Here is a 26361-nt window from a genome sequence, read left to right as displayed (position 1 = left end):
TAAGAAGGTCAGAGTTATACAGTAAACCCGAAGTGAAGCATCGGAATCTATAACTAGTGTCACAAGAATGGTTCAAACATAGACAGTAAGAAGAGTGAGTTTTCTTGTAATTAAGTTGGCATTGTGCCTTTTGTATTTAATTCCGATGCAATTTCTGCGTTTCATTGTCAATAAGAAGGTCAGAGGGATACAGTAAACCTGAAGTGAAGCATCGGAATCTATTCCTAGTGTCACAGGAATGGTTCAAATCATAGACAGTAAGAAGAGTCAGTTTTCTTGTACTTAAGTCGGCATTGTGCCTTTTGTATTTCATTCCGATGCAATTTCCGTGTTTCATCGTCAATAAGATGGTCAGAGGGATACAGTAAACCTGAAGTGAAGCATCGGAATCTATAACTAGTGTCACAGGAATGGTTCAAAAGATAGACAGTAAGGAGAGTCAGTTTTCTTGTACTTAAGTCGGCATTGTGCCTTTAGTATTTAATTCCGCTGCAATATCTGTATTTCATCGTCAATAAGATGGTCAGAGGGATACAGTAAACCTGAAGTAAGGCATCGGAACCTATAACTAGTGTCACAGGAATTTTTCAAAACATAGACAGTTAGAAGAGTCAGTTTTTTTGTGCATAAGTCGGCATTGTGCCTTTTGTATTTAATTCCGATGCAATTTCTGTGTTTCATCGTCAATAAGAAGGTCAGAGGAATACAGTAATCCTGAAGTGAAGCATCGGAATCGATAACTAGTGTCACAGGAATGGTTCAAGGCATAGACAGTAAGAAGAGTCAGTTTTCTTGTACTTAAGTCGGCATTGTGCCTTTTGTATTTAATTTCGAAGCAGTATCTGTGTTTCATCGTCAATAAGGAGGTCAGAGGGATACCGTAAACCTGAAGTGAAGCATCGGAATCTATAACTAGTATTACACGAGTGGTTCAAAACACAGACTGTAAGAAGAGTCGGTTTTCTTGTACTTAAGTCGGCATTGTGCCATTTGTATTTTACTCCGATGCAATCTCTGTGTTTCATCGTCAATAAGAAGGTGAGAGGGATACAGTAAAGCTGAAGTGAAGCAGCAGAATCTATAACTAGTGTCACAGGAATGGTTCAAAACATAGACAGTAAGAAGAGTCAGTTTTCTTGTGCTTAAGTCGGCATTGTGCCTTTTGTATTTAATTCCGATGCAATTTCTGTGTTTCATCGTCAATAAGAAGGTCACAGGGATACAGTAAACCTGAAGTGAAGCATCGGAATCTATAAGTACTGTCACAGGAGTGGTTCAAAGCATAGACAGTAAGAGGAGTCAGTTTTCTTGTACTTAAGTCGGCATTGTGCCTTTTGTATTTAATTCCGATGCAATTTCTGTGTTTCATCGTCAATAAGAAGGTCAGAGTTATACAGTAAACCCGAAGTGAAGCATCGGAATCTATAACTAGTGTCACAAGAATGGTTCAAACATAGACAGTAAGAAGAGTGAGTTTTCTTGTAATTAAGTTGGCATTGTGCCTTTTGTATTTAATTCCGATGCAATTTCTGCGTTTCATTGTCAATAAGAAGGTCAGAGGGATACAGTAAACCTGAAGTGAAGCATCGGAATCTATTCCTAGTGTCACAGGAATGGTTCAAAGCATAGACAGTAAGAAGAGTCAGTTTTCTTGTACTTAAGTCGGCATTGTGCCTTTTGTATTTCATTCCGATGCAATTTCCGTGTTTCATCGTCAATAAGATGGTCAGAGGGATACAGTAAACCTGAAGTGAAGCATCGGAATCTATAACTAGTGTCACAGGAATGGTTCAAAAGATAGACAGTAAGGAGAGTCAGTTTTCTTGTACTTAAGTCGGCATTGTGCCTTTAGTATTTAATTCCGCTGCAATATCTGTATTTCATCGTCAATAAGATGGTCAGAGGGATACAGTAAACCTGAAGTAAGGCATCGGAACCTATAACTAGTGTCACAGGAATTTTTCAAAACATAGACAGTTAGAAGAGTCAGTTTTTTTGTGCATAAGTCGGCATTGTGCCTTTTGTATTTAATTCCGATGCAATTTCTGTGTTTCATCGTCAATAAGAAGGTCAGAGGAATACAGTAATCCTGAAGTGAAGCATCGGAATCGATAACTAGTGTCACAGGAATGGTTCAAGGCATAGACAGTAAGAAGAGTCAGTTTTCTTGTTCTTAAGTCGGCATTGTGCCTTTTGTATTTAATTTCGAAGCAGTATCTGTGTTTCATCGTCAATAAGAAGGTCAGAGGGATACCGTAAACCTGATGTGAAGCATCGGAATGAATAACTACAGGCACAGGAATGGTTCAAATCATAGACAGTAAGAAGAGTCAGTTTTCTTGTACTTAAGTCGGCATTGTGCCTTTTGTATTTAACTTCGATGCAATATCTGTGTTTCATCGTCAATAAGAAGGTCAGAGGGATACAGTAAACCTGAAGTGAAGCAGCAGATTCTATAACTAGTGTCACAAGAATGGTTCAAACATAGACAGTAAGAAGAGTCAGTTTTCTTGTAATTAAGTCGGCATTGTGCCTTTTGAATTTAATTCCGATGCAATTTCTGCGTTTCATCGTCAATAAGAACGTCAGAGGGATACAGTAAACCTGAAGTGAAGCATCGGAATCTATTCCTAGTGTCACAGGAATGGTTCAAAGCATAGACAGTAAGAAGAGTCAGTTTTCTTGTACTTAAGTCGGCATTGTGCCTTTTGTATTTAATTCCGATGCAATTTCCGTGTTTCATCGTCAATAAGATGGTCAGAGGGATACAGTAAACCTGAAGTGAAGCATCGGAATCTATAACTAGTGTCACAGGAATGGTTCAAAAGATAGACAGTAAGGAGAGTCAGTTTTCTTGTACTTAAGTCGGCATTGTGCCTTTAGTATTTAATTCCGCTGCAATATCTGTATTTCATCGTCAATAAGATGGTCAGAGGGATACAGTAAACCTGAAGTAAGGCATCGGAACCTATAACTAGTGTCACAGGAATTTTTCAAAACATAGACAGTTAGAAGAGTCAGTTTTTTTGTGCATAAGTCGGCATTGTGCCTTTTGTATTTAATTCCGATGCAATTTCTGTGTTTCATCGTCAATAAGAAGGTCAGAGGAATACAGTAATCCTGAAGTGAAGCATCGGAATCGATAACTAGTGTCACAGGAATGGTTCAAGGCATAGACAGTAAGAAGAGTCAGTTTTCTTGTTCTTAAGTCGGCATTGTGCCTTTTGTATTTAATTTCGAAGCAGTATCTGTGTTTCATCGTCAATAAGAAGGTCAGAGGGATACCGTAAACCTGATGTGAAGCATCGGAATGAATAACTACAGGCACAGGAATGGTTCAAATCATAGACAGTAAGAAGAGTCAGTTTTCTTGTACTTAAGTCGGCATTGTGCCTTTTGTATTTAACTTCGATGCAATATCTGTGTTTCATCGTCAATAAGAAGGTCAGAGGGATACAGTAAACCTGAAGTGAAGCAGCAGATTCTATAACTAGTGTCACAAGAATGGTTCAAACATAGACAGTAAGAAGAGTCAGTTTTCTTGTAATTAAGTCGGCATTGTGCCTTTTGAATTTAATTCCGATGCAATTTCTGCGTTTCATCGTCAATAAGAACGTCAGAGGGATACAGTAAACCTGAAGTGAAGCATCGGAATCTATTCCTAGTGTCACAGGAATGGTTCAAAGCATAGACAGTAAGAAGAGTCAGTTTTCTTGTACTTAAGTCGGCATTGTGCCTTTTGTATTTAATTCCGATGCAGTTTCCGTGTTTCATCGTCAATAAGATGGTCAGAGGGATACATTAAACCTGAAGTGAAGCATCGGAATCTATAACTAATGTCACAGAAATGGTTCAAAAATAGACAGTAAGGAGAGTCAGTTTTCTTGTACTTAAGTCGGCATTGTGCCTTTAGTATTTAATTCCTATGCAATATCTGTATTTCATCGTCAATAAGAAGGTCAGAGGGATACAGTAAACCTGAAGTAAGGCATCGGAACCTATAACTAGTGTCGCAGGAATGGTTCAAAACATAGACAGTTAGAAGAGTCAGTTTTTTTGTGCTTAAATCGGCATTGTGCCTTTTGTATTTAATTCCGATGCAATTTCTGTGTTTCATCGTCAATAAGAAGGTCAGAGGGATACAGTAAACCTGAATTGAAGCATCGGAATCTATAACTAGTGTCGCAGAAATGGTTCAAGGCATGGACAGTAAGAAGAGTCAGTTTTCTTGTACTTAAGTCGGCATTGTGCCTTTTGTATTTAATTTCGAAGCAATATCTGTGTTTCATCGTCAATAAGAAGGTCAGAGGGATACCGTAGACCTGATGTGAAGCATCGGAATGAATAACTACTGTCACAGGAATGGTTTAAATCATAGACAGTAAGAAGAGTCAGTTTTCTTCTACTTAAGTCGGCATTGTGCCTTTTGTATTTAACTTCGATGCAATTTCTGTGTTTCATCGTCAATAAGAAGGTCAGAGGGATACAGTAAACCTGAAGTGAAGCAGCAGATTATATAACTAGTGTCACAGGAATGGTTCAAATCATAGACAGTAAGAAGAGTCAGTTTTCTTCTACTTAAGTCGGCATTGTGCCTTTTGTATTTAACTTCGATGCAATTTCTGTGTTTCATCGTCAATAAGAAGGTCAGAGGGATACAGTAAACCTGAAGTGAAGCAGCAGATTATATAACTAGTGTCACAGGAATGGTTCAAATCATAGACAGTAAGAAGAGTCAGTTTTCTTGTACTTAAGTCGGCATTGTGCCTTTTGTATTTAATTTCGAAGCAGTATCTGTGTTTCATCGTCAATAAGAAGGTCAGAGGGATACCGTAAACCTGAAGTGAAGCATCGGAATCTATAACTAGTATTACACGAGTGGTTCAAAACACAGACTGTAAGAAGAGTCAGTTTTCTTGTACTTTAGTCGGCATTGTGCCATTTGTATTTTACTCCGATGCAATCTCTGTGTTTCATCGTCAATAAGAAGGTCAGAGGGATACAGTAAACCTGAAGTGAAGCATCGGAATCTATAAGTACTGTCACAGGAATGGTTCAAAGCATAGACAGTAAGAGGAGTCAGTTTTCTTGTACTTAAGTCGGCATTGTGCCTTTTGTATTTAATTCCGATGCAATTTCTGTGTTTCATCGTCAATAAGAAGGTCAGAGTTATACAGTAAACCCGAAGTGAAGCATCGGAATCTATAACTAGTGTCACAAGAATGGTTCAAACATACACAGTAAGAAGAGTGAGTTTTCTTGTAATTAAGTTGGCATTGTGCCTTTTGTATTTAATTCCGATGCAATTTCTGCGTTTCATTGTCAATAAGAAGGTCAGAGGGATACAGTAAACCTGAAGTGAAGCATCGGAATCTATTCCTAGTGTCACAGGAATGGTTCAAAGCATAGACAGTAAGAAGAGTCAGTTTTCTTGTACTTAAGTCGGCATTGTGCCTTTTGTATTTCATTCCGATGCAATTTCCGTGTTTCATCGTCAATACGAAGGTCTGAGGGATACAGTAAACCCGAGTGAAGCATCGGAATCTGTAACTAGTGTCACAGGAATGTTTCAAACATAGACAGTAAGATGAGTCAGTTTTCTTGTACTTAAGTCGGCATTGTGCCCTTTGTATTTAATTCCGATGCAATATCTGTGTTTCACCGTCAATAACAAGGTCAGAGGGATACAGTAAACCTGAAGTGAAGCATCGAAATCTGTAACTAGTGTCATAGGAATGGTTCAAAGCATAGACAGTAAGAAGAGTCAGTTTTCTTGTACTTACGTTGGCATTGTGCCTTTTGTATTTATTTCCGATGCAATTTCCGTGTTTCATCGTCAATAAGAAGGTCAGAAAGATACAGTAAACCTGAAGTGAAGCATCGGAATCTAGAACTAGTGTCACAGGAATGGTTCAAAACATAGACAGTAAGGAGAGTCAGTTTTCTTGTACTTAAGTCGGCATTGTGCCTTTAGTATTTAATTCCAATGCAATATCTGTATATCATCGTTAAAAAGAAGGTCAGAGGGATACAGTTAAACTTGAAGTGAAGCATCGGAATCTATAACTAGTGTCACAGGAATGGTTTAAATCATAGACAGTAAGAAGAGTCAGTTTTCTTCTACTTAAGTCGGCATTGTGCCTTTTGTATGTAACTTCGATGCAATTTCTGTGTTTCATCGTCAATAAGAAGGTCAGAGGGATACAGTAAACCTGAAGTGAAGCAGCAGATTCTATAACTAGTGTCACAGGAATGGTTCAAATCATAGACAGTAAGGAGAGTCAGTTTTCTTGTACTTAAGTCGGCATTGTGCCTTTTGTATTTAATTCCGATGCAATTTCTGTTTCATCGTCAATAAGAAGGTCTGAGGGATACAGTAAACCTGAGTGAAGCATCGGAATCTGTAACTAGTGTCACAGGAATGTTTCTAACATAGACAGTAAGATGAGTCAGTTTTCTTGTACTTAAGTCGGCATTGTGCCCTTTGTATTTAATTCCGATGCAATTTCTGTGTTTCACCGTCAATAACAAGGTCAGAGGGATACAGTAAACCTGAAGTGAAGCATCGGAATCTATAACTAGTGTCATAGGAATGGTTCAAAGCATAGACAGTAAGAAGAGTCAGTTTTCTTGTACTTACGTTGGCATTGTGCCTTTTGTATTTATTTCCGATGCAATTTCCGTGTTTCATCGTCAATAAGAAGGTCAGAAAGATACAGTAAACCTGAAGTGAAGCATCGGAATCTACAACTAGTGTCACAGGAATGGTTCAAAACATAGACAGTAAGGAGAGTCAGTTTTCTTGTACTTAAGTCGGCATTGTGCCTTTAGTATTTAATTCCAATGCAATATCTGTGTTTCATCGTTAAAAAGAAGGTCAGAGGGATACAGTAAACCCGAAGTGAAGCATTGGAATCTATAACTAGTGTCACAGGAATGGTTCAATCATAGACAGTAAGAAGAGTCAGTTTTCTTGTACTTAAGTCGGCATTGTGCCTTTTGTATTTAATTGCGATGCCATTTCTGTGTTTCATCGTCAATAAGAAGGTCAGAGGGATACAGTAAACCTGATGTGACGCATCGGAATCTATAACTAGTGTCACATGAATGGTGCAAACATAGACAGTAAGAAGAGTCAGTTTTCTTGTACATATGTCGGCATTGTGCCCTTTGCATTTAATTCCGATGCAATTTCTGAGTTTCATCGTCAATAAGAAGGACTGATGGATACAGTAAACCTGAAGTGAAGCATCGGAATCTATAACTAGTGTCACAGGAATGGTTCAAAACATAGACAGTAAGAAGAGTCAGTTTTCTTGTACCTAAGTCGGCATTGTTCCTTTTCTAATTCATTCCGATGCAATTTCTATGTCTCATCGTCAATAGGAAGGTCAGAGGGATACAGTATACCTGAAGTGAAGCATCGGAATCTATAACTAGTGTCACAGGAATGGTTCAAAACATACACAGTAAGAAGAGTGAGTTTTCTTGTACTTAAGTCGGCGTTTTGCCTTTTGAATTTAATTCCAATGCAATTTCTGTGTCTCATCGTCAATAAGAACGTCAGAGGGAATCTGTGAACCTGAAGTGAAGCAGCGGAATCCATAACTAGTGTCACAGGAATGGTTCAAATCATAGACAGTAAGAAGAGTCAGTTTTCTTGTACTTAAGTCGGCATTGTGCCTTTTGTATTTAATTCCGATTCCATTTCAGTGTCTGATCGTCAATAAGAAGGTCAGAGATATACAGTGAACCTGAAGTGAAGCATCGGAATCTATAACTAGTGTCGCAGGAATGGTTCAAAACATAGACAGTATGAAGAGTCAGTTTTCTTGTACTTAAGTCGGCATTGTGCCATTTGTATTTAATTCCGATGCAATTTCTGTGTTTCATCGTCAAGAAGAAGGTCAGAGGGATACAGTAAACCTGCAGTGAAGCATCGGAATCTATAACTAGTGTCACAGGAATTGTTCAAGGCATAGACAGCAAGAATAGTCAGTTTTCTTGTACTTAAGTCGGAATTGTGCCTTTTGTATTTAATTCCGAAGCAATTTCTGTGTTTCATCGCCGATAAGAAGGTCAGAGGGATACAGTAAACCTAAAGTGAAGCACCGGAATCTATAAGTACTGTCACAGGAATGGTTCAAAACATAGCCAGTAAGAAGAGTCAGTTTTCTTGTACTTAAGTCGGCATTGTCCCTTTTGTATTTAATTTCGATGCAATTTCTATGTTTCATCGTCAATAAGAAGGTCAGAGTTATACAGTAAACCTGAAGTGAAGCATCGGAATCTATAAGTAGTGTCACAAGAATGGTTCAAACATAGACAGTAAGAAGAGTCAGTTTTCTTGTAATTAAGTCGGCATTGTGCCTTTTGTATTTAATTCCGATGCAATTTCTGCGTTTCATCGTCAATAAGAAGGTCAGAGGGATACAGTAAACCTGAAGTGAAGCATCGGAATCTATTCCTAGTGTCACAGGAATGTTTCAAAGCATAGACAGTAAGAAGAGTCAGTTTTCTTGTACTTAAGTCGGCATTGTGCCTTTTGTATTTAATTCCGATGCAATTTCCGTGTTTCATCGTCAATAAGATGGTCAGAGGGATACAGTAAACCTGAAGTGAAGCATCGGAATCTATAACTAGTGTCACAGGAATGGTTCAAAAGTTAGACTGTAAGGAGAGTCAGTTTTCTTGTACTTAAGTCGGCATTGTGCCTTTTGTATTTATTTCCGATGCAATTTCCGTGTTTCATCGTCAATAAGAAGGTCAGAAAGATACAGTAAACCTGAAGTGAAGCATCGGAATCTAGAACTAGTGTCACAGGAATGGTTCAAAACATAGACAGTAAGGAGAGTCAGTTTTCTTGTACTTAAGTCGGCATTGTGCCTTTAGTATTTAATTCCAATGCAATATCTGTATTTCATCGTTAAAAAGAAGGTCAGAGGGATACAGTAAACTTGAAGTGAAGCATCGGAATCTATAACTAGTGTCACAGGAATGGTTTAAATCATAGACAGTAAGAAGAGTCAGTTTTCTTCTACTTAAGTCGGCATTGTGCCTTTTGTATGTAACGTCGATGCAATTTCTGTGTTTCATCGTCAATAAGAAGGTCAGAGGGATACAGTAAACCTGAAGTGAAGCAGCAGATTCTATAACTAGTGTCACAGGAATGGTTCAAATCAAAGAGAGTAAGGAGAGTCAGTTTTCTTGTACTTAAGTCGGCATTGTGCCTTTTGTATTTAATTCCGATGCAATTTCTGTGTTTCACCGTCAATAAGAAGGTCAGAAAGATACAGTAAACCTGAAGTGAAGCATCGGAATCTACAACTAGTGTCACAGGAATAGTTCAAAACATAGACAGTAAGGAGAGTCAGTTTTCTTGTACTTAAGTCGGCATTGTGCCTTTAGTATTTAATTCCAATGCAATATCTGTGTTTCATCGTTAAAAAGAAGGTCAGAGGGATACAGTAAACCTGAAGTGAAGCATCGGAATCTATAACTAGTGTCACAGGAATGGTTCAATCATAGACAGTAAGAAGAGTCAGTTTTCTTGTACTTAAGTCGGCATTGTGCGTTTTGTATTTAATTGCGATGCCATTTCTGTGTTTCATCGTCAATAAGAAGGTCAGAGGGATACAGTAAACCTGATGTGACGCATCGGAATCTATAACTAGTGTCACATGAATGGTGCAAACATAGACAGTAAGAAGAGTCAGTTTTCTTGTACATATGTCGGCATTGTGCCCTTTGCATTTAATTCCGATGCAATTTCTGAGTTTCATCGTCAATAAGAAGGACTGATGGATACAGTAAACCTGAAGTGAAGCATCGGAATCTATAACTAGTGTCACAGGAATGGTTCAAAACATAGACAGTAAGAAGAGTCAGTTTTCTTGTACCTAAGTCGCTATTGTTCCTTTTCTAATTCATTCCGATGCAATTTCTATGTTTCATCGTCAATAGGAAGGTCAGAGGGATACAGTATACCTGAAGTGAAGCATCGGAATCTATAACTAGTGTCACAGGAATGGTTCAAAACATACACAGTAAGAAGAGTGAGTTTTCTTGTACTTAAGTCGGCGTTTTGCCTTTTGAATATAATTCCAATGCAATTTCTGTGTCTCATCGTCAATAAGATTGTCAGAGGGAATCAGTGAACCTGAAGTGAAGCAGCGGAATCCATAACTAGTGTCACAGGAATGGTTCAAATCATAGACAGTAAGAAGAGTCAGTTTTCTTGTACTTAAGTCGGCATTGTGCCTTTTGTATTTAATTCCGATTCCATTTCAGTGTCTGATCGTCAATAAGAAGGTCAGAGATATACAGTGAACCTGAAGTGAAGCATCGGAATCTATAACTAGTGTCGCAGGAATGGTTCAAAACATATACAGTATGAAGAGTCAGTTTTCTTGTACTTATGTCGGCATTGTGCCATTTGTATTTAATTCCGATGCAATTTCTGTGTTTCATCGTCAAGAAGAAGGTCAGAGGGATACAGTAAACCTGAAGTGAAGTATCGGAATCTATAACTAGTGTCACAGGAATTGTTCAAGGCATAGACAGCAAGAATAGTCAGTTTTCTTGTACTTAAGTCGGAATTGTGCCTTTTGTATTTAACTCCGAAGCAATTTCTGTGTTTCATCGCCGATAAGAAGGTCAGAGGGATACAGTAAACCTAAAGTGAAGCACCGGAATCTATAAGTACTGTCACAGGAATGGTTCAAAACATAGACAGTAAGAAGAGTCAGTTTTCTTGTACTTAAGTCGGCATTGTCCCTTTTGTATTTAATTTCGATGCAATTTCTGTGTTTCATCGTCAATAAGAAGGTCAGAGTTATACAGTAAACCTGAAGTGAAGCATCGGAATCTATAAGTAGTGTCACAAGAATGGTTCAAACATAGACAGTAAGAAGAGTCAGTTTTCTTGTAATTAAGTCGGCATTGTGCCTTTTTTATTTAATTCCGATGCAATTTCTGCGTTTCATCGTCAATAAGAAGGTCAGAGGGATACAGTAAACCTGAAGTGAAGCATCGGAATCTATTCCTAGTGTTACAGGAATGTTTCAAAGCATAGACAGTAAGAAGAGTCAGTTTTCTTGTACTTAAGTCGGCATTGTGCCTTTTGTATTTAATTCCGATGCAATTTCCGTGTTTCATCGTCAATAAGATGGTCAGAGGGATACAGTAAACCTGAAGTGAAGCATCGGAATCTATAACTAGTGTCACAGGAATGGTTCAAAAGATAGACTGTAAGGAGAGTCAGTTTTCTTGTACTTAAGTCGGCATTGTGCCTTTTGTATTTAATTGCGATGCCATTTCTGTGTTTCATCGTCAATAAGAAGGTCAGAGGGATACAGTAAACCTGATGTGACGCATCGGAATCTATAACTAGTGTCACATGAATGGTGCAAACATAGACAGTAAGAAGAGTCAGTTTTCTTGTACATATGTCGGCATTGTGCCCTTTGCATTTAATTCCGATGCAATTTCTGAGTTTCATCGTCAATAAGAAGGTCTGATGGATACAGTAAACCTGAAGTGAAGCATCGGAATCTATAACTAGTGTCACAGGAATGGTTCAAAACATAGACAGTAAGAAGAGTCAGTTTTCTTGTACCTAAGTCGGCATTGTTCCTTTTCTAATTCATTCCGATGCAATTTCTATGTTTCGTCGTCAATAGGAAGGTCAGAGGGATACAGTATTCCTGAAGTGAAGCATCGGAATCTATAACTAGTGTCACAGGAATGGTTCAAAACATACACAGTAAGAAGAGTGAGTTTTCTTGTACTTAAGTCGGCGTTTTGCCTTTTGAATTTAATTCCAATGCAATTTCTGTGTCTCATCGTCAATAAGAACGTCAGAGGGAATCAGTGAACCTGAAGTGAAGGAGCGGAATCCATAACTAGTGTCACAGGAATGGTTCAAATCATAGACAGTAAGAAGAGTCAGTTTTCTTGTACTTAAGTCGGCATTGTGCCTTTTGTATTTAATTCCGATTCCATTTCAGTGTCTGATCGTCAATAAGAAGGTCAGAGATATACAGTGAACCTGAAGTGAAGCATCGGAATCTATAACTAGTGTCGCAGGAATGGTTCAAAACATAGACAGTATGAAGAGTCAGTTTTCTTGTACTTAAGTCGGCATTGTGCCATTTGTATTTAATTCCGATGCAATTTCTGTGTTTCATCGTCAAGAAGAAGGTCAGAGGGATACAGTAAACCTGCAGTGAAGCATCGGAATCTATAACTAGTGTCACAGGAATTGTTCAAGGCATAGACAGCAAGAATAGTCAGTTTTCTTGTACTTAAGTCGGAATTGTGCCTTTTGTATTTAATTCCGAAGCAGTTTCTGTGTTTCATCGCCGATAAGAAGGTCAGAGGGATACAGTAAACCTAAAGTGAAGCACCGGAATCTATAAGTACTGTCACAGGAATGGTTCAAAACATAGCCAGTAAGAAGAGTCAGTTTTCTTGTACTTAAGTCGGCATTGTCCCTTTTGTATTTAATTTCGATGCAATTTCTGTGTTTCATCGTCAATAAGAAGGTCAGAGTTATACAGTAAACCTGAAGTGAAGCATCGGAATCTATAAGTAGTGTCACAAGAATGGTTCAAACATAGACAGTAAGAAGAGTCAGTTTTCTTGTAATTAAGTCGGCATTGTGCCTTTTGTATTTAATTCCGATGCAATTTCTGCGTTTCATCGTCAATAAGAAGGTCAGAGGGATACAGTAAACCTGAAGTGAAGCATCGGAATCTATTCCTAGTGTCACAGGAATGTTTCAAAGCATAGACAGTAAGAAGAGTCAGTTTTCTTGTACTTAAGTCGGCATTGTGCCTTTTGTATTTAATTCCGATGCAATTTCCGTGTTTCATCGTCAATAAGATGGTCAGAGGGATACAGTAAACGTGAAGTGAAGCATCGGAATCTATAACTAGTGTCACAGGAATGGTTCAAAAGTTAGACTGTAAGGAGAGTCAGTTTTCTTGTACTTAAGTCGGCATTGTGCCTTTTGTATTTATTTCCGATGCAATTTCCGTGTTTCATCGTCAATAAGAAGGTCAGAAAGATACAGTAAACCTGAAGTGAAGCATCGGAATCTAGAACTAGTGTCACAGGAATGGTTCAAAACATAGACAGTAAGGAGAGTCAGTTTTCTTGTACTTAAGTCGGCATTGTGCCTTTAGTATTTAATTCCAATGCAATATCTGTATTTCATCGTTAAAAAGAAGGTCAGAGGGATACAGTAAACTTGAAGTGAAGCATCGGAATCTATAACTATTGTCACAGGAATGGTTTAAATCATAGACAGTAAGAAGAGTCAGTTTTCTTCTACTTAAGTCGGCATTGTGCCTTTTGTATGTAACTTCGATGCAATTTCTGTGTTTCATCGTCAATAAGAAGGTCAGAGGGATACAGTAAACCTGAATTGAAGCATCGGAATCTATAACTAGTGTCGCAGAAATGGTTCAAGGCATGGACAGTAAGAAGAGTCAGTTTTCTTGTACTTAAGTCGGCATTGTGCCTTTTGTATTTAATTTCGAAGCAATATCTGTGTTTCATCGTCAATAAGAAGGTCAGAGGGATACCGTAGACCTGATGTGAAGCATCGGAATGAATAACTACTGTCACAGGAATGGTTTAAATCATAGACAGTAAGAAGAGTCAGTTTTCTTCTACTTAAGTCGGCATTGTGCCTTTTGTATTTAACTTCGATGCAATTTCTGTGTTTCATCGTCAATACGAAGGTCAGAGGGATACAGTAAACCTGAAGTGAAGCAGCAGATTATATAACTAGTGTCACAGGAATGGTTCAAATCATAGACAGTAAGAAGAGTCAGTTTTCTTGTACTTAAGTCGGCATTGTGTCTTTTGTATTTAATTCCGATGCAATTTCTGTGTTTCATCGTCAATAAGAAGGTCTGAGGGATACAGTAAACCTGAGTGAAGCATCGGAATCTGTAACTAGTGTCACAGGAATGTTTCAAACGTAGACAGTAAGATGAGTCAGTTTTCTTGTACTTAAGTCGGCATTGTGCCCTTTGTATTTAATTCCGATGCAATTTCTGTGTTTCACCGTCAATAACAAGGTCAGAGGGATACAGTAAACCTGAAGTGAAGCATCGGAATCTATAACTAGTGTCATAGGAATGGTTCAAAGCATAGACAGTAAGAAGAGTCAGTTTTCTTGTACTTACGTTGGCATTGTGCCTTTTGTATTTATTTCCGATGCAATTTCCGTGTTTCATCGTCAATAAGAAGGTCAGAAAGATACAGTAAACCTGAAGTGAAGCATCGGAATCTAGAACTAGTGTCACAGGAATGGTTCAAAACATAGACAGTAAGGAGAGTCAGTTTTCTTGTACTTAAGTCGGCATTGAGCCTTTAGTATTTAATTCCAATGCAATATCTGTATTTCATCGTTAAAAAGAAGGTCAGAGGGATACAGTAAACTTGAAGTGAAGCATCGGAATCTATAACTAGTGTCACAGGAATGGTTTAAATCATAGACAGTAAGAAGAGTCAGTTTTCTTCTACTTAAGTCGGCATTGTGCCTTTTGTATGTAACTTCGATGCAATTTCTGTGTTTCATCGTCAATAAGAAGGTCAGAGGGATACAGTAAACCTGAAGTGAAGCAGCAGATTCTATAACTAGTGTCACAGGAATGGTTCAAATCATAGACAGTAAGGAGAGTCAGTTTTCTTGTACTTAAGACGGCATTGTGCCTTTTGTATTTAATTCCGATGCAATTTCTGTTTCATCGTCAATAAGAAGGTCTGAGGGATACAGTAAACCTGAGTGAAGCATCGGAATCTGTAACTAGTGTCACAGGAATGTTTCAAACATAGACAGTAAGATGAGTCAGTTTTCTTGTACTTAAGTCGGCATTGTGCCCTTTGTATTTAATTCCGATGCAATTTCTGTGTTTCACCGTCAATAACAAGGTCAGAGGGATACAGTAAACCTGAAGTGAAGCATCGGAATCTATAACTAGTGTCACAGGAATGGTTCAATCATAGACAGTAAGAAGAGTCAGTTTTCTTGTACTTAAGTCGGCATTGTGCCTTTTGTATTTAATTGCGATGCCATTTCTGTGTTTCATCGTCAATAAGAAGGTCAGAGGGATACAGTAAACCTGATGTGACGCATCGGAATCTATAACTAGTGTCACATGAATGGTGCAAACATAGACAGTAAGAAGAGTCAGTTTTCTTGTACATATGTCGGCATTGTGCCCTTTGCATTTAATTCCGATGCAATTTCTGAGTTTCATCGTCAATAAGAAGGACTGATGGATACAGTAAACCTGAAGTGAAGCATCGGAATCTATAACTAGTGTCACAGGAATGGTTCAAAACATAGACAGTAAGAAGAGTCAGTTTTCTTGTACCTAAGTCGGCATTGTTCCTTTTCTAATTCATTCCGATGCAATTTCTATGTTTCATCGTCAATAGGAAGGTCAGAGGGATACAGTATAAATGAAGTGAAGCATCGGAATCTATAACTAGTGTCACAGGAATGGTTCAAAACATACACAGTAAGAAGAGTGAGTTTTCTTGTACTTAAGTCGGCGTTTTGCCTTTTGAATTTAATTCCAATGCAATTTCTGTGTCTCATCGTCAATAAGAACGTCAGAGGGAATCAGTGAACCTGAAGTGAAGCAGCGGAATCCATAACTAGTGTCACAGGAATGGTTCAAATCATAGACAGTAAGAAGAGTCAGTTTTCTTGTACTTAAGTCGGCATTGTGCCTTTTGTATTTAATTCCGATTCCATTTCAGTGTCTGATCGTCAATAAGAAGGTCAGAGATATACAGTGAACCTGAAGTGAAGCATCGGAATCTATAACTAGTGTCGCAGGAATGGTTCAAAACATAGACAGTATGAAGAGTCAGTTTTCTTGTACTTAAGTCGGCATTGTGCCATTTGTATTTAATTCCGATGCAATTTCTGTGTTTCATCGTCAAGAAGAAGGTCAGAGGGATACAGTAAACCTGCAGTGAAGCATCGGAATCTATAACTAGTGTCACAGGAATTGTTCAAGGCATAGACAGCAAGAATAGTCAGTTTTCTTGTACTTAAGTCGGAATTGTGCCTTTTGTATTTAATTCCGAAGCAATTTCTGTGTTTCATCGCCGATAAGAAGGTCAGAGGGATACAGTAAACCTAAAGTGAAGCACCGGAATCTATAAGTACTGTCACAGGAATGGTTCAAAACATAGCCAGTAAGAAGAGTCAGTTTTCTTGTACTTAAGTCGGCATTGTCCCTTTTGTATTTAATTTCGATGCAATTTCTGTGTTTCATCGTCAATAAGAAGGTCAGAGTTATACAGTAAACCTGAAGTGAAGCAACGGAATCTATAAGTAGTGTCACAAGAATGGTTCAAACATAGACAGTAAGAAGAGTCAGTTTTCTTGTAATTAAGTCGGCATTGTGCCTTTTGTATTTAATTCCGATGCAATTTCTGCGTTTCATCGTCAATAAGAAGGTCAGAGGGATACAGTAAACCTGAAGTGAAGCATCGGAATCTATTCCTAGTGTCACAGGAATGTTTCAAAGCATAGACAGTAAGAAGAGTCAGTTTTCTTGTACTTAAGTCGGCATTGTGCCTTTTGTATTTAATTCCGATGCAATTTCCGTGTTTCATCGTCAATAAGATGGTCAGAGGGATACAGTAAACCTGAAGTGAAGCATCGGAATCTATAACTAGTGTCACAGGAATGGTTCAAAAGTTAGACTGTAAGGAGAGTCAGTTTTCTTGTACTTAAGTCGGCATTGTGCCTTTTGTATTTATTTCCGATGCAATTTCCGTGTTTCATCGTCAATAAGAAGGTCAGAAAGATACAGTAAACCTGAAGTGAAGCATCGGAATCTAGAACTAGTGTCACTGGAATGGTTCAAAACATAGACAGTAAGGAGAGTCAGTTTTCTTGTACTTAAGTCGGCATTGTGCCTTTAGTATTTAATTCCAATGCAATATCTGTATTTCATCGTTAAAAAGAAGGTCAGAGGGATACAGTAAACTTGAAGTGAAGCATCGGAATCTATAACTAGTGTCACAGGAATGGTTTAAATCATAGACAGTAAGAAGAGTCAGTTTTCTTCTACTTAAGTCGGCATTGTGCCTTTTGTATGTAACTTCGATGCAATTTCTGTGTTTCATCGTCAATAAGAAGGTCAGAGGGATACAGTAAACCTGAAGTGAAGCAGCAGATTCTATAACTAGTGTCACAGGAATGGTTCAAATCATAGAGAGTAAGGAGAGTCAGTTTTCTTGTACTTAAGTCGGCATTGTGCCTTTTGAATTTAATTCCGATGCAATTTCTGTTCCATCGTCAATAAGAAGGTCTGAGGGATACAGTAAACCTGAGTGAAGCATCGGAATCTGTAACTAGTGTCACAGGAATGTTTCAAACATAGACAGTAAGATGAGTCAGTTTTCTTGTACTTAAGTCGGCATTGTGCCCTTTGAATTTAATTCCGATGCAATTTCTGTGTTTCACCGTCAATAACAAGGTCAGAGGGATACAGTAAACCTGAAGTGAAGCATCGGAATCTATAACTAGTGTCATAGGAATGGTTCAAAGCATAGACAGTAAGAAGAGTCAGTTTTCTTGTAGTTACGTCGGCATTGTGCCTTTTGTATTTATTTCCGATGCAATTTCCGTGTTTCATCGTCAATAAGAAGGTCAGAAAGATACAGTAAACCTGAAGTGAAGCATCGGAATCTACAACTAGTGTCACAGGAATGGTTCAAAACATAGACAGTAAGGAGAGTCAGTTTTCTTGTACTTAAGTCGGCATTGTGCCTTTAGTATTTAATTCCAATGCAATATCTGTGTTTCATCGTTAAAAAGAAGGTCAGAGGGATACAGTAAACCTGAAGTGAAGCATCGGAATCTATAACTAGTGTCACAGGAATGGTTCAATCATAGACAGTAAGAAGAGTCAGTTTTCTTGTACTTAAGTCGGCATTGTGCGTTTTGTATTTAATTGCGATGCCATTTCTGTGTTTCATCGTCAATAAGAAGGTCAGAGGGATACAGTAAACCTGATGTGACGCATCGGAATCTATAACTAGTGTCACATGAATGGTGCAAACATAGACAGTAAGAAGAGTCAGTTTTCTTGTACATATGTCGGCATTGTGCCCTTTGCATTTAATTCCGATGCAATTTCTGAGTTTCATCGTCAATAAGAAGGACTGATGGATACAGTAAACCTGAAGTGAAGCATCGGAATCTATAACTAAAGTCACAGGAATGGTTCAAAACATAGACAGTAAGAAGAGTCAGTTTTCTTGTACCTAAGTCGCTATTGTTCATTTTCTAATTCTTTCCGATGCAATTTCTATGTTTCATCGTCAATAGGAAGGTCAGAGGGATACAGTATACCTGAAGTGAAGCATCGGAATCTATAACTAGTGTCACAGGAATGGTTCAAAACATACACAGTAAGAAGAGTGAGTTTTCTTGTACTTAAGTCGGCGTTTTGCCTTTTGAATATAATTCCAATGCAATTTCTGTGTCTCATCGTCAATAAGATTGTCAGAGGGAATCAGTGAACCTGAAGTGAAGCAGCGGAATCCATAACTAGTGTCACAGGAATGGTTCAAATCATAGACGGTAAGAAGAGTCAGTTTTCTTGTACTTAAGTCGGCATTGTGCCTTTTGTATTTAATTCCGATTCCATTTCAGTGTCTGATCGTCAATAAGAAGGTCAGAGATATACAGTGAACCTGAAGTGAAGCATCGGAATCTATAACTAGTGTCGCAGGAATGGTTCAAAACATAGACAGTATGAAGAGTCAGTTTTCTTGTACTTATGTCGGCATTGTGCCATTTGTATTTAATTCCGATGCAATTTCTGTGTTTCATCGTCAAGAAGAAGGTCAGAGGGATACAGTAAACCTGAAGTGAAGCATCGGAATCTATAACTAGTGTCACAGGAATTGTTCAAGGCATAGACAGCAAGAATAGTCAGTTTTCTTGTACTTAAGTCGGAATTGTGCCTTTTGTATTTAACTCCGAAGCAATTTCTGTGTTTCATCGCCGATAAGAAGGTCAGAGGGATAGAGTAAACCTAAAGTGAAGCACCGGAATCTATAAGTACTGTCACAGGAATGGTTCAAAACATAGACAGTAAGAAGAGTCAGTTTTCTTGTACTTAAGTCGGCATTGTCCCTTTTGTATTTAATTTCGATGCAATTTCTGTGTTTCATCGTCAATAAGAAGGTCAGAGTTATACAGTAAACCTGAAGTGAAGCATCGGAATCTATAAGTAGTGTCACAAGAATGGTTCAAACATAGACAGTAAGAAGAGTCAGTTTTCTTGTAATTAAGTCGGCATTGTGCCTTTTTTATTTAATTCCGATGCAATTTCTGCGTTTCATCGTCAATAAGAAGGTCAGAGGGATACAGTAAACCTGAAGTGAAGCATCGGAATCTATTCCTAGTGTTACAGGAATGTTTCAAAGCATAGACAGTAAGAAGAGTCAGTTTTCTTGTACTTAAGTCGGCATTGTGCCTTTTGTATTTAATTCCGATGCAATTTCCGTGTTTCATCGTCAATAAGATGGTCAGAGGGATACAGTAAACCTGAAGTGAAGCATCGGAATCTATAACTAGTGTCACAGGAATGGTTCAAAAGATAGACTGTAAGGAGAGTAGTTTTCTTGTACTTAAGTCGGCATTGTGCCTTTTGTATTTAATTGCGATGCCATTTCTGTGTTTCATCGTCAATAAGAAGGTCAGAGGGATACAGTAAACCTGATGTGACGCATCGGAATCTATAACTAGTGTCACATGAATGGTGCAAACATAGACAGTAAGAAGAGTCAGTTTTCTTGTACATATGTCGGCATTGTGCCCTTTGCATTTAATTCCGATGCAATTTCTGAGTTTCATCGTCAATAAGAAGGTCTGATGGATACAGTAAACCTGAAGTGAAGCATCGGAATCTATAACTAGTGTCACAGGAATGGTTCAAAACATAGACAGTAAGAAGAGTCAGATTTCTTGTACCTAAGTTGGCATTGTTCCTTTTCTAATTCATTCCGATGCAATTTCTATGTTTCATCGTCAATAGGAAGGTCAGAGGGATACAGTATACCTGAAGTGAAGCATCGGAATCTATAACTAGTGTCACAGGAATGGTTCAAAACATACACAGTAAGAAGAGTGAGTTTTCTTGTACTTAAGTCGGCGTTTTGCCTTTTGAATGTAATTCCAATGCAATTTCTGTGTCTCATCGTCAATAAGAACGTCAGAGGGAATCAGTGAACCTGAAGTGAAGCAGCGGAATCCATAACTAGTGTCACAGGAATGGTTCAAATCATAGACAGTAAGAAGAGTCAGTTTTCTTGTACTTAAGTCGGCATTGTGCCTTTTGTATTTAATTCCGATTCCATTTCAGTGTCTGATCGTCAATAAGAAGGTCAGAGATATACAGTGAACCTGAAGTGAAGCATCGGAATCAATAACTAGTGTCGCAGGAATGGTTCAAAACATAGACAGTATGAAGAGTCAGTTTTCTTGTACTTAAGTCGGCATTGTGCCATTTGTATTTAATTCCGATGCAATTTGTGTGTTTCATCGTCAACAAGAAGGTCAGAGGGATACAGTAAACCTGAAGTGAAGCATTGGAATCTATAACTAGTGTCACAGGAATTGTTCAAGGCATAGACAGCAAGAATAGTCAGTTTTCTTGTACTTAAGTCGGAATTGTGCCTTTTGTATTTAATTCCGAAGCAATTTCTGTGTTTCATCGTCGATAAGAAGGTCAGAGGGATACAGTAAACCTGAAGTGAAGCATCGGAATCTATAAGTACTGTCACAGGAATGGTTCAAAACATAGACAGTAAGAAGAGTCAGTTTTCTTGTACTTATGTCGGCATTGTCCCTTTTGTATTTAATTTCGATGCAATTTCTGTGTTTCATCGTCAATAAGAAGGTCAGAGTTATACAGTAAACCTGAAGTGAAGCATCGGAATCTATAAGTAGTGTCACAAGAATATTTCAAACATAGACAGTAAGAAGAGTCAGTTTTCTTGTAATTAAGTCGGCATTGTGCATTTTGTATTTAATTCCGATGCAATTTCTGCGTTTCATCGTCAACAAGAAGGTCAGAGGGATACAGTAAACCTGATGTGACGCATCGGAATCTATAACTAGTGTCACATGAATGGTGCAAACATAGACAGTAAGAAGAGTCAGTTTTCTTGTACATATGTCGGCATTGTGCCCTTTGCATTTAATTCCGATGCAATTTCTGAGTTTCATCGTCAATAAGAAGGTCTGATGGATACAGTAAACCTGAAGTGAAGCATCGGAATCTATAACTAGTGTCACAGGAATGGTTCAAAACGTAGACAGTAAGAAGAGTCAGTTTTCTTGTACATAAGTCGGCATTGTTCCTTTTCTAATTCATTCCGATGCAATTTCTATGTTTCATCGACAATAGGAAGGTCAGAGGGATACAGTATACCTGAAGTGAAGCATCGGAATCTATAACTAGTGTCACAGGAATGGTTCAAAACATACACAGTAAGAAGAGTGAGTTTTCTTGTACTTAAGTCGGCGTTTTGCCTTTTGAATTTAATTCCAATGCAATTTCTGTGTCTCATCGTCAATAAGAACGTCAGCGGGAATCAGTGAACCTGAAGTGAAGCAGCGGAATCCATAACTAGTGTCACAGGAATGGTTCAAATCATAGACAGTAAGAAGCGACAGTTTTCTTGTACTTAAGTCGGCATTGTGCCTTTTGTATTTAATTCCGATTCCATTTCAGTGTCTGATCGTCAATAAGAAGGTCAGAGATATACAGTGAACCTGAAGTGAAGCATCGGAATCTATAACTAGTGTCGCAGGAATGGTTCAAATCATAGACAGTATGAAGAGTCAGTTTTCTTGTACTTAAGTCGGCATTGTGCCATTTGTATTTAATTCCGATGCAATTTCTGTGTTTCATCGTCAAGAAGAAGGTCAGAGGGATACAGTAAACCTGAAGTGAAGCATCGGAATCTATAACTAGTGTCACAGGAATTGTTCAAGGCATAGACAGCAAGAATAGTCAGTTTTCTTGTACTTAAGTCAGAATTGTGTCTTTTGTATTTAATTCCGAAGCAATTTCTGTGTTTCATCGTCGATAAGAAGGTCAGAGGGATACAGTAAACCTGAAGTGAAGCATCGGAATCTATAAGTACTGTCACAGAAATGGTTCAAAACATAGACAGTAAGAAGAGTCAGTTTTCTTGTACTTAAGTCGGCATTGTCCCTTTTGTATTTAATTTCGATGCAATTTCTGTGTTTCATCGTCAATAAGAAGGTCAGAGTTACACAGTAAACCTGAAGTGAAGCATCGGAATCTATAAGTAGTGTCACAAGAATGGTTCAAACATAGACAGTAAGAAGAGTCAGTTTTCTTGTAATTAAGTCGGCATTGTGCCTTTTGTATTTAATTCCGATGCAATTTCTGCGTTTCATCGTCAATAAGAAGGTCAGAGGGATACAGTAAACCTGAAGTGAAGCATCGGGATCTATTCCTAGTGTCACAGGAATGTTTCAAAGCATAGACAGTAAGAAGAGTCAGTTTTCTTGTACTTAAGTCGGCATTGTGCCTTTTGTATTTAATTCCGATGCAATTTCCGTGTTTCATCGTCAATAAGATGGTCAGAGGGATACAGTAAACCTGAAGTGAAGCATCGGAATCTATAACTAGTGTCACAGGAATGGTTCAAAAGATAGACTGTAAGGAGAGTCAGTTTTCTTGTACTTAAGTCGGCATTGTGCCTTTAGTATTTAATTCCGATGCAATATCTGTATTTCATCGTCAATAAGAAGGTCAGAGGGATACAGTAAACCTGAAGTAAGGCATCGGAACCTATAACTAGTGTCACAGGAATGGTTCAAAACATAGACAGTTAGAAGAGTCAGTTTTTTTGTGCATAAGTCGGCATTTTGCCTTTTGTATTTAATTCCGATGCAATTTCTGTGTTTCATCGTCAATAAGAAGGTCAGAGGGATACAGTAAACCTGAAGTGAAGCATCGGAATCAATAACTGGTGTCACAGGAATGGTTCAAGGCATAGACAGTAAGAAGAGTCAGTTTTCTTGTACTTAAGTCGGCATTGTGCCTTTTGTATTTAATTTCGAAGCAATATCTGTGTTTCATCGTCAATAAGAAGGTCAGAGGGATACCGTAAACCTGATGTGAAGCATCGGAATGAATAACTACTGTCACAGGAATGGTTCAAATCATAGACAGTAAGAAGAGTCAGTTTTCTTGTACTTAAGTCGGCATTGTGCCTTTTGTATTTAACTTCGATGCAATTTCTGTGTTTCATCGTCAATAAGAAGGTCAGAGGGATACAGTAAACCTGAAGTGAAGCAGCAGATTCTATAACTAGTGTCACAAGAACGGTTCAAACCTAGACAGTAAGAAGAGTCAGTTTTCTTGTAATTATGTCGGCATTGTGCCTTTGTATTTTATTCCGATGCAATTTCTGCGTTTCATCGTCAATAAGAAGGTCAGAGGGATACAGTAAACCTGAAGTGAAGCATCGGAATCTATTCCTAGTGTCACAGGAATGGTTCAAAGCATAGACAGTAAGAAGAGTCAGTTTTCGTGTACTTAGGTCGGCATTGTGCCTTTTGTATTTAATTCCGATGCAATTTCCGTGTTTCATCGTCAATAAGATGGTCAGAGGGATACAGTAAACCTGAAGTAAAGCATCGGAATCTATAACTAATGTCACAGGAATGGTTCAAAAGATAGACAGAAAGGAGAGTCAGTTTTCTTGTACTTAAGTCGGCATTGTGCCTTTAGTATTTAATTCCTATGCAATATCTGTATTTCATCGTCAACAAGAAGGTCAGAGGGATACAGTAGACCTGAAGTAAGGCATCGGAACCTATAACTAGTGTCACAGGAATGGTTCAAACATAGACAGGTAGAAGAGTCAGTTTTCTTGTACTTAAGTCGGCATTGTGCCTTTTGTATTTAATTCCGATGCAATTTCTGTGTTTCATCGTCAATAAGAAGGTCAGAGGGATACAGTAAACCTGAAGTGAAGCATCGGAATCTGTAACTAGTGTCACAGGAATGGTTCAAACATAGACAGTAAGATGAGTCAGTTTTCTTGTACTTAGGTCGGCATTGTGCCCTTTGTATTTAATTCCGATGCAATCTCTGTGTTTCATCGTCAATAACAAGGTCAGAGGGATACAGTAAACCTGAAGTGAAGCATCGGAATCTATAACTAGTGTCATAGGAATGGTTCAAAGCATAGACAGAAAGGAGAGTCAGTTTTCTTGTACTTAAGTCGGCATTGTGCCTTTTGTATTTATTTCCGATGCAATTTCCGTGTTTCATCGTCAATAAGAAGGTCAGAAGGATACAGTAAACCTGAAGTGTAGCATCGGAATCTACAACTAGTGTCACAGGAATGGTTCAAAACATAGACAGTAAGGAGAGTCAGTTTTCTTGTACTTAAGTCGGCATTGTGCCTTTAGTATTTAATTCCAATGCAATATCTGTATTTCATCGTTAAAAAGGAGGTCAGAGGGATACAGTAAACCTGAAGTGAAGCATCGGAATCTATAACTAGTGTCACAGGAATGGTTCAATCACAGACAGTAAGAAGAGTCAGTTTTCTTGTACATATGTCGGCATTGTGCCCTTTGCATTTAATTCCGATGCAATTTCTGTGTTTCATCGTCAAGAAGAAGGTCAGAGGGATACAGTAAACCTGAAGTGAAGCATCGGAATCTATAACTAGTGTCACAGGAATGGTTCAAGGCATAGACAGCAAGAATAGTCAGTTTTCTTGTACTTAAGTCGGAATTGTGCCTTTTGTATTTAATTCCGAAGCAATTTCTGCGTTTCATCGTCAATAAGAAGGTCAGAGAGATACAGTAAACCTGAAGTGAAGCATCGGAATCTATAAGTACTGTCACAGGAATGGTTCAAAACATAGACAGGAAGAAGAGTCAGTTTTCTTGTACATATGTCGGCATTGTGCCTTTTGTATTTAATTCCAATGCAATTTCTGTGTTTCAACGTCAATAAGAAGGTCACAGTTATACAGTAAACCTGAAGTGAAGCATCGGAATCTATAACTAGTGTCACAATAATGGTTCAAACATAGACAGTAAGAAGAGTCAGTTTTCTTGTAATTAAGTCGGCATTGTGCATTTTGTATTTAATTCCGATGCAATTTCTGCGTTTCATCGTCAATAAGAAGGTCAGAGGGATACAGTAAACCTGAAGTGAAGCATCAGAATCTATTCCTAGTGTCACAGGAATGGTTTAAAGCATAGACAGTAAGAAGAGTCAGTTTTCTTGTACTTAAGTCGGCATTGTGCCTTTTGTGTTTAATTCGGATGCAATTTCCGTGTTTCATCGTCTATAAGATGGTCAGAGGGATACAGTAAACCTGAAGTGAAGCATCGGAATCTATAACTAGTGTCACAGGAATGGTTCAAAAGATAGACAGTAAGGAGAGTCAGTTTTCTTGTACTTAAGTCGGCATTGTGCCTTTAGTATTTAATTCCGATGCAATATCTGTATTTCATCGTCAATAAGAAGGTCAGAGGGATACAGTAAACCTGAAGTAAGGCATCGGAACCTATAACTAGTGTCACAGGAATGGTTCAAAACATAGACAGCTGGAAGAGTCAGTTTTTTTGTGCATAAGTCGGCATTGTGCCTTTTGTATTAAATCCCGATCAATTTCTGTGTTTCATCGTCAATAAGAAGGTCAGAGGGATACAGTAAACATGAAGTGAAGCATCGGAATCAATAACTAGTGTCACAGGAATGGTTCAAGGCATAGGCAGTAAGAAGAGTCAGTTTTCTTGTACTTAAGTCGGCATTGTGCCTTTTGTATTTAATTTCGAAGCAATATCTGTGTTTCATTGTCCATAAGGAGCTCAGAGGGATACCGTAAACCTGATGTGAAGCATCGGAATGAATAACTACTGTCACAGGAATGGTTCAAATCATAGACAGTAAGAAGAGTCAGTTTTCTTGTACTTAAGTCGGCATTGTGCCTTTTGTATTTAACTTCGATGCAATTTCTGTGTTCCATCGTCAATAAGAAGGTCAGAGGTATACAGTAAACCTGAAGTGAAGCAGCAGATTCTATAACTAGTGTCACAAGAATGGTTCAAACATAGACAGTAAGAAGAGTCAGTTTTCTTATAATTAAGTCGGCATTGTACCTTTTGTATTTAATTTCGATGCAATTTCTGCGTTTCATCGTCAATAAGAAGGTCAGAGGGATACAGTAAACCTGAAGTGAAGCATCGGAATCTATAACTAGTGTCATAGGAATGGTTCAAAGCATAGAAAGTAAGAA

Source organism: Schistocerca americana, chromosome 1, assembly GCF_021461395.2.
Source record: "Schistocerca americana isolate TAMUIC-IGC-003095 chromosome 1, iqSchAmer2.1, whole genome shotgun sequence".
Taxonomy (NCBI): domain Eukaryota; kingdom Metazoa; phylum Arthropoda; class Insecta; order Orthoptera; family Acrididae; genus Schistocerca; species Schistocerca americana.
This window is presented reverse-complemented; position numbering follows the sequence as displayed.